This window comes from Lepus europaeus, chromosome 20 (assembly GCF_033115175.1).
Source record: "Lepus europaeus isolate LE1 chromosome 20, mLepTim1.pri, whole genome shotgun sequence".
NCBI classification, from domain to species: Eukaryota; Metazoa; Chordata; class Mammalia; order Lagomorpha; family Leporidae; genus Lepus; species Lepus europaeus.
Genome location: NC_084846.1, coordinates 13,433,807 through 13,442,659, shown reverse-complemented (window position 1 = coordinate 13,442,659; position 8,853 = coordinate 13,433,807). Strand labels below are relative to the sequence as shown.

Genomic DNA, 8,853 nt, shown 5'->3' with positions numbered 1-8,853 from the left:
TGTGAGAATTGGGCCAAGACATAACAAGTTCTACCTCTGACTGCTGATACAGGAAGGTGAGTGCTAATAGTATCTGCCTTGTGGGTCTCCTTCCAAATCTCATCTTTGGCAGGCAAGGAGTTCTTCAAATGACTCGCCCCTCCTGTTGAAACCACCATTGACCCAGAGGTGGCCGTGGTGGACTCTCAAGGCAGACGTGGAACAGAATGCAGTATAGTTAAAAATGGTCATAGGACTTCTGAATCTCCTTCCTACAGAGGTTGCCTTCTAGTCATTCCTGTTACTCACCTTTACACATTCTCTCCATTTTATAAAGTGATATGGAGAAATGAAGGTTCTCAGAAGAGTGGGCTTGAGTTCACTCCTCCAGTTTGAGTCTCAATCTCTTTAGAAAAGGGTTGGGTGGAAGGAGTTGGGTTCTCATGTTTTAATATGTTATTTTATAATTTATTTTACTAATTGAAGAGCAGAGAGCAAAACAGATAAACAAAAAGAGAGAGATTTCCTCACCTCACCGCTGGTTCACTCCCCAAATATCCAAATAGCAGTAGGTGACAGCTAAAGCCAGGAGTGAGGAAGTCAGTCTGGGTATCCTAAGTGGATGGCAGGGATTCAAGTACTTGGGCTCTCACCAGCTTCTTCCTAGGATGCATGTTCACAGGAAGCTGTAATGTAGAACTAAATGGGACTCTGTCCTAGGAACTCATAAAAATCAGGGATTTGGATGTCAGAAGTGGCATCTTAACTTCTAGGCAAAATGCCCACAACTGGGTTTTAGTGTTAATTTAACTGTTTCTTCTCTTCTTCTAGATATATTTCAAGGAAGAATGGCCTCAGGAAATGACTCTTCAGTGACTGAGTTTATCCTGCTGGGATTAATACAACAGCTAGAACTGCAGCTGCCTCTTTTCTTCCTCTTCTTGGGAATCTATGTGGTGGTCACTGTGGTGGGGAACCTGGGCTTGATGGCTCTGATTGGTCTGAACCCTCACCTGCACACCGCCATGTACAACTTGTCCTTTGCAACCTGTCCTTCATCTATCTCTGTTACTCCTGTGTCATAATCCCCAGAATGCTGGTGAGTTTTGTGAGACAAAACATCATCTCCTATGCTGAGTGCATGGCACAGCTCTTTTTCTTCTCTTTCTTTGTTACTGATGAGTGCTGTATCTTGACATCGATGGCCTATGACAGATATGTGGCCATCTATAAGCCCCTGCTGTACAAGGTAACCATGTCTCTTCAGGTCTGCCTCATGCTGATGGTGTGTGCATATGTCATGGGTTTTGTGGGTGCTATGACTCACACTGGATGCATGCTGAGACTCAACTTCTGTGATGGAAACATCATCAATCATTACATGTGTGACATCCCTCCCCTCCTCCAGCTCTCCTGCACAAGCACCTTTATCAATGATTTGGTTATTTTTATTGTGGTGGGCATCAACATAATAGTGCAGTGATGAATGCTATCTTTTTTCCTTCTCTTTTCTGGTACTCAACGGGGTCCCAAATCTTTCACTGTGGGAGCTAGATTCTGGGGGGGGGGGGGTTCTCCAAAGGCAGGGAATTACACCCTAGATGAAACTCTAGGACACTTGAGTAGATTTGATTTTTCAGTGACTTCCTTTAGAGCTATAGTCTCATCCCCATCAAGGAACCTTAGCTGCCTCATATCCTAGGATGGTAAGAGTGCATACTCTACACTGTACAGATTAAAGTAGTCCTAGTCACAGCCTAATGTCAATCTTGGGGGCACAAATCTATGCTGTGCAGGTTGAGCTATCTCTTTTTTTATTCATTCCTACTTTTTCAGGTCAGTGGCTATATCTGGCTGTCAATCCTGGCTTATGTGAATCTTTCTGCTTCCTTCACTCTGTTCCTCTCCCTAGCTTCCAAGCCACAGTTGCCTCTGTAAGGATCAAATGGCTCTATACTTATCCAATCACTTCAAGTAGGACTTTCTTCCTCTTTCCTCCTTTGGGACCCTCAAATGCATTCTCCACTACACTGGGGAGGGCCACTTAATGGGAGACTCAAAGGAAACTTCTATTCTTTCATATTTCCACCATTTCCAAAATCTTTGGAAACATAACTGCCCCTTGCTCAGTCTTCTCACTCTTTTTACATCTGAGAAACTCTTAAGAAGGGTATAGAAAACTCCAGACACATAAACTGCAGCCCTCGCTCCTGGGGATAAATTACAATTACTGAAACAGCAGCAGCTTTTCCCCAACCCCTTTCTCTATCACTTCTTTGATTTGGCCCTTAAGCCTGAGCAAATATTGCAGGCTGTAGGCATTGCAAATCACTATTGCCCATTCATTTTTCTATGCTATTTTCTTTTTTATTAAACTTTTATTTAATGAATATAAATTTCCAAAGTACAGCTTATGGGTTACAATGGCTTACCCCTCCCAAAACTTCCCTCCCACACACAACCCTCCCCTTTCCCGCTCCCTCTCCCCTTCCAATCACATCAAGATTCATTTTCAATTCTCTTTATATACAGAAGATCAGTTTAGTATATATTAGGTAACAATTTCAACAGTTTGCCCCATATAGCAACATAAAGTGAAAAAAATACTGTTGGGGTACTAGTTATAGCATTAAATAACAATGTACAGCACATTAAAGACAGAGATCCTACATAATATTTTTTTAAAAATTAATTAATTTTCTATGCCATTTCCAATTTAACACCAGGTTTTTTTTTCATTTCCAATTCTCTTTATATACAGAAGATGGATTCAGTATATAATTAGTAAAGATCTCATCAGTTTGTACCCACGCAGAAACACAGAGTGTAAAAATGCTGTTTCAGTACTAGTTATAGCATCACTGCACATTAGACAACACATTAAGGACAGATACCACATGGGGTGTAAGTACACAGTGACTTCTGTTGCTGACTTAACAATTTGACACTCCTGTTCATGGCGTCAGTAATCTCCCTAGGCTCTAGTCATGAGTTTCCAGGGCTATGGAAGCCTTTAGAGTTCGCTGACTTTGATCTTATTCCAATAGGGTCATAGTCAAAGTGGAAGTTCTCTCCTCCCTTCGGAGAAGGGTACCTCCTTCTTTGATGGCCCCGTTCTTTCCACTGGGATCTCACTCACAGAGATCTTTCATTTAGGTCTTCTTCTTTTTTTTCTATTAAGAATTTTTCTTTGAAGTTGTCCTCCACAAATACCATCCTCTCATCTTCATTCTCTTTAAATATGCTTTCTGTGTTGTGGCTTTGGGTGCCACTTTTCAATACCCCTACTTGCACCTATCTAGAGTTTAAGAAGAAGTGCTATGCTCTTCTTTGTAGTCTTTGCAGGAACTGACAATACTTATTGTTGTTGATTCTTTAAGACAAAGAGGTACCTGTAGCAGAGGATGTAAAACAACTGAGACTACATCAAAGAGAAAAGAGACCTAGTATCAAGTAAGAGATAGAACCAAAACAGAGAACTCTATCCCTAGGGACTCCACATTAGGGTGCATCTTGGTTGAATGGGACAAATTTAATTGGAAAGTCTAAAGAAAAAGAGGCTCCTTTTTCAATAACATAGCCTGGCCTGGATGCAAGCTGGAGGACCAGGAATACTTTCCCAATAAATGGGTGCACTCGCTATAATACTATCCTCCAATTGGATCAGTTTTGTAAGAGAGAAGGGAAATGGGCAGAGGTTCCACATAGGCCTTTATGGACCTATATCAGGATCCTGATCCAAACAAGCATGTAGGTTTTGTCTGGCTCACATCAAGTTTCCCTTTTTTTAAGCAGGGGTCTGATTAGTTAGATAATTCTTTACCATGTGCTCCTCCAATGAGGTCCACTTACTTTTCCATTTCTTCTTCACCCTGACCTCTAGAACAGGAGGATCCTATGCTTCTTCTTTCCTGGGTTGTTTCCTCATTCAACTGAGTACTCTTTTTTCTTCTCCTTTTGGAGGTCTTTTCCACCCCTGCCTTCAATAACCTCCAGTCAGAATGATGAGAGTCCCAAGTCCAGCAATTACTTGCAGTGAGGCATGATACAAAAAGTCTGAAAGAAACCTCTTCCCCCAAGAGAGGTCTCCAATGCAGACAGAGATAACATCAAGGCCCACATCCTTTCTCTATGTCTGATCTATCCTTATGCCAAGAAAAGCCTGTATGCTTTTCTTAGAATGAATAAAAATCATGCAAGAATTTACTTGAGTTACTATGACTTACAACCTAACTTGGCAATACAGAGAGGTCCTACTGTCTATGAGTTAGTTGCACAGTAGAGGAAAAGTGAAGGGTAGTTGTTGGGGCTGCCCAAAGTCAAGTGAAATAGGGAAGCACCCAGGTGGGATTGATGGCCCTCCCCATAACTGTTCCTGGTTGAAAATACCAGAGGGGATCTCCTTATCTGGACAATAGGAATTACTTCATAACTTTCCTCTTATTGGGAATGAAAAAAAAATGTATAGTAAAACCAATAAACTACAGGGAGTATTGGTTGAAGACTTTAGAAACAATAGTATACATGTAATTATGCCAGGATTGTCAAGTACTGGGCACTCACTTCACTAGTGAGTCTACACCTGACAGTAGGTGGAAATTACAAAATGGTCAGACCATGGATCTGAGCCCTAATGGTCTTTAGATGCCACTAAATCAAATGGTAGACACAGTGCTTGGAGTAAGGTAGGACTAAAATGGGACTGAGGAGGAAAACTGGACTCACAGGAGGAGAGATGCAAGGCCAGACTTCTTATGGTACATAGCTTAACTGTCACCCAGAAGACACCCAGGCCAAGAAAAGTTTGGAGACATGGGATCTGGGCAATAGGTATTAGAACCACCACCCTCTGGTACCAAATATTAGCACTGTAAGGTAGAGGGCCATTGGATAAGGAACTATCCTTGCTTACATGGAAGAGGGAAGCTTCCTGGGCCTTGCCCTCTGTGCCAACAGGAAGGGCACTAGAGATGAGATTGCCTGGAGTCCTGAACGTGCCATGGATCAGCTTGTACCTTGTGGCAGAGACTGCTGAGGTTTCATGGGGCCCACAAACACCCACTGGCTTCAGTGGAACAGTTGACCTTCCCTGCCAAGGAGCCTAAAGTGATCCTTGACATGACAGGTTGACGATTGAAATCTTATCAGACACGGGAGTTGCTTGCTCTGTCCTAGTTGACTTCTCTGGACCCTTGACATGTCAGTCTTGCACCATTACTGGAGTAGATGGGAAGATAAGGCCAAAAAAATTATTTCTCTCTATAGATGTGCAATGGGAGACTTGACAATTTCTCATTGTTTACTCATGGAATCAGAATGGCCAATATCCCTCTTAGGGAGACATCTATTGATTAAATAAGGAACCATTGTCCAGATGATCCCCTCATCTGTAGTCCTACTAGAAAACTGATAAAAATGCCATAAGGATGTTAAATTTCCTGGAGGAACATGGGTGTTGCTTTTTCTGTGAAAGTCCAAATCTTATCACAAGAGATAAAATATCCAGGACATACAATTGCTCCCTGAATATGGGACTTGACAGTTGACTGCACGGAGGCAATCTCTCAGTGCTGCCACCATTAACAGTTAGGCAACTCAGGACATTCATAGGAATGATGAGATTTTGCAGATAATGTGGATTCCTAGATTTGAGGACATAGCAAAGCTCTTATATGAGCCTTAAATGAACAGAATAGGAACCCCTGGAATGGACTGGGAGGCTCCAGAGAACATTCTAGAACTTAAGTAAAAACTAAAACTGCTTTTGCCCTACAGCTCCCCAGTGTGGAAGTTATTTTCTCTGTACGTAGAGGAAAGGAAGGGACTAGCATTAGATATCCATAGTCAAAAAATGGGGTGATGCCTTACCCAGTGGCCTACTGTAAACAGCCAGATTATGTGGCAGCATGATGTCCAGATGCCTGAGGACTGTAGCTGCTACAGTTATAGTGGTTGAAGCAATATCCAAATCAACTCTTGAGGAACTACCCCTCATCAAGTACAGGAAGTCCTTGATGCTAAATGTTATCAATGGGTAACTAGAGGTTAACTCTTTTTCTCTTAAGATTTATTTGTTTATGCATTTGAAAGGAAGAGTGACAAAGAGGGGAGGGAGACACACACACACAGAGGGAGGGAGAGAGAAAGAACAAGAGCACTTCTACCCACTGGTTTATTTTAGAAATGGCTACAACAGCCAGGCCAAATTGAAGAGCCAGGAACTCCATCTGGGTCTCTCACATGGGTGGCAGTGACCCAAGATTTTGGGCCATCTTCTGCTGCTTTCCCAGTTGCATTATTAGGAAGCTGGATTAAAAGTGGAGAAACTAGGACTCTGATACCCTGATTTGGATACTGACATCTGAAGCAGAGACTTAATAAGCTGCACACAGTACTGTCTTCTTAAGGTTAATCCTTAAGCTATCAGGCCGTGTTGTAGGACTCCCTGAGTTCTCAAATTCTCAAAACCTGCCAAACCTTAACTCCAGTCAACATTTTGCCTGAAACAGGCTGTAGGGAATTAGCACACTCTTGCATAGAAACTATGGAACAGACATACTGTAAGAAACCAGGTCTAGAGGATGAGCAATTATTTAATTCTGATGCTGAATGTTTTACTGGTAGAAAGAGTTACATGTATAAAGAAGCTGGAAGAATGTTGTTAGCCTACAGGAAAAACCCTGCCACCCAATTTCTCTGCCCAAAATGTTGAACTTGCTTCTCATATTTGGGCTCCACATCCAGGGAAGAGATTGAGATGAAATATGTAGGAGACTCCAAATACACTATTCTAATCTTACACACCCATGGTGCTATCAGGAAGGAAGGAGGTCTACCTAATGCAAAGAGCTTACTAAATATCATGATGAAATATTAAAACTACTATAGGCAGTATTGATGCCTGGGGAGATTGTGGTAACTCACTGTCAGGGACATCAAAAGAGGATACTCAGATCATTAAAAGAAATAACTTAGCTGATAGAGCTGCCAAGATGGCAGCCTTCCAGGCCAAAGACTCAAGCTGTCTTGATGCTTGTCTCAGGAGACTTACCTATAAATTCACAATACCCTTCGGAAGAGGAGACATGGGCAAATGAAAAGGGACTTAACAAGGATGCTGGTGGATGATTAAAACATGATGTCAAGAATTTTTTTCCTCAAGCAGGAAATTACTAATATTTAAATAACGCCCTTCACTTGGGAAGAGATTCCATGACTGCAGTGTGGCACTGTGATTTGTAGGAAAGAAGACCTTAGCAAGACTGTTAAAGAAGCAATGAGGGCTTGTGAACTATGCTTCCAAAATGAGCCTGGTATCCTCAATTTTTCCTACTTCCACCTGAGCCATGCAACATCAATATACTCATCCAGAGGAAGACTGGCAACTAGACTTTATTCAAACAACCTTCTACTGGACAGTTTAAGCACCTCTAGATCTTTATAGATAGTTTCACTGGATGGTTAGAAGCCTTCCCAAGTCACACAAAAGCAATAGGAGTAGCTGAATTCTTACCAAAACATATTATTCCATGCTTTGTGTTCCCAGGCACCCTCCAGAGCAACAGTCTCCCTTCTTCACTGTTATGATAACTCAACAAATATCTAAGGCCTTAGGAATTACTTGCAAGACAACATTCTTCCTACAGCCCACAATATCCATGAAAACTAGAAAAGGTAAATCAGTTTTTAAGGTCAACTATGCCAAGAAACCTCAGAAATAGTTAAACCTATTCCCTAATGCCATCTTGAAAAAAAGAACAGCTACTAAATCAGTTCTTAAACTCAGCCCTTTTGAAATGTTATATGGAAGACTTTTTCTGTGTGATTCAGATACCAATTAGACCGTTGATCGTGTTATCATTTCATGTTTATTTTCAAAGCAAAGGTGGGACAGGATTGGATAAGAAAGATACAGAGGGAGACACATGGACAGAGATGTCCTGTTTGCTGATTTTTTCCCCCAGTGCTTGCAACAGTGGGGCTAGTTCAAGCTGAAACCAAGAGCTGGTGACTCAATTCTGGATCTCCTACATGAGAAGTAGAGACCCAATTGCTTGGACCATTCCAACTGCCTCCAAAGGTGTGCATTAGCAGGAAGCTAATTTAGAAGTGGAGTTGGGGTTTACACTCAGGCAATCTGATAGGAGATGTGGATGTATATCGTAGTTTTCCATGTTAAATGTATAGGATTGGAAAAATGTTAGTGGTTTCCATGTATTAAGGGAGAAATGGAGACAGCAAGAAAGAACTGAGTATAACAGGGCAACATGAAAATTTCTTGTGGTACTGAAAATACTCTATTTTGATTGAACCCATGAAAATAAGCTGTGATTTTCTTTAACTTAGAAATACTTTCTGTAGAGATGAGCACCTGATAGTTTATTTTTATTTATAAACTATTCCTTTACATCATATAACTTTGGTCATGACATTAAAATATATTGGCCAGTGGCACTGCATGTTTCAGAAGGTTAATTTAGTTTGACATGATCCTGTAAATCAGAAGTCCTCTTAGTTAAACACATTTTTCTTTTCTGAATGATATAGTGTAATATAAAGCTCAAATTACCACTGATTTGGCAAGTTAGAACGTATAGGGCTTCCATTACCTAAAAGAAGTCAGACATGAGTGCTTAATGTTATGATGTATCTCAGTGAAAAAGATGAATAATTTGCCATACTTTGTTATAACTGAGTTACTCTCACGTGGCCATCATGCATATTGAAAAAAGGAAGATATTTTTGCAATGTAAAGAAAGCCCAGAATTTCTCTACATTCATTCTGTATCTGCTTCCAGGTGCCCTGGCTATATTGCAGATGAATAATGACTTTCATTTTAAGCTCCAGCTGAAATTACTGGAATAAAACTTATT

General features: G+C 41.1%; 1 pseudogene; it reads left to right on the top strand.

The window, feature by feature from the left end:
* Positions 1-818: 818 nt before the first annotated feature.
* LOC133749323 (olfactory receptor 8B3-like) lies at positions 819-1,462 on the top strand (annotated as a pseudogene).
* Positions 1,463-8,853: the final 7,391 nt, after the last annotated feature.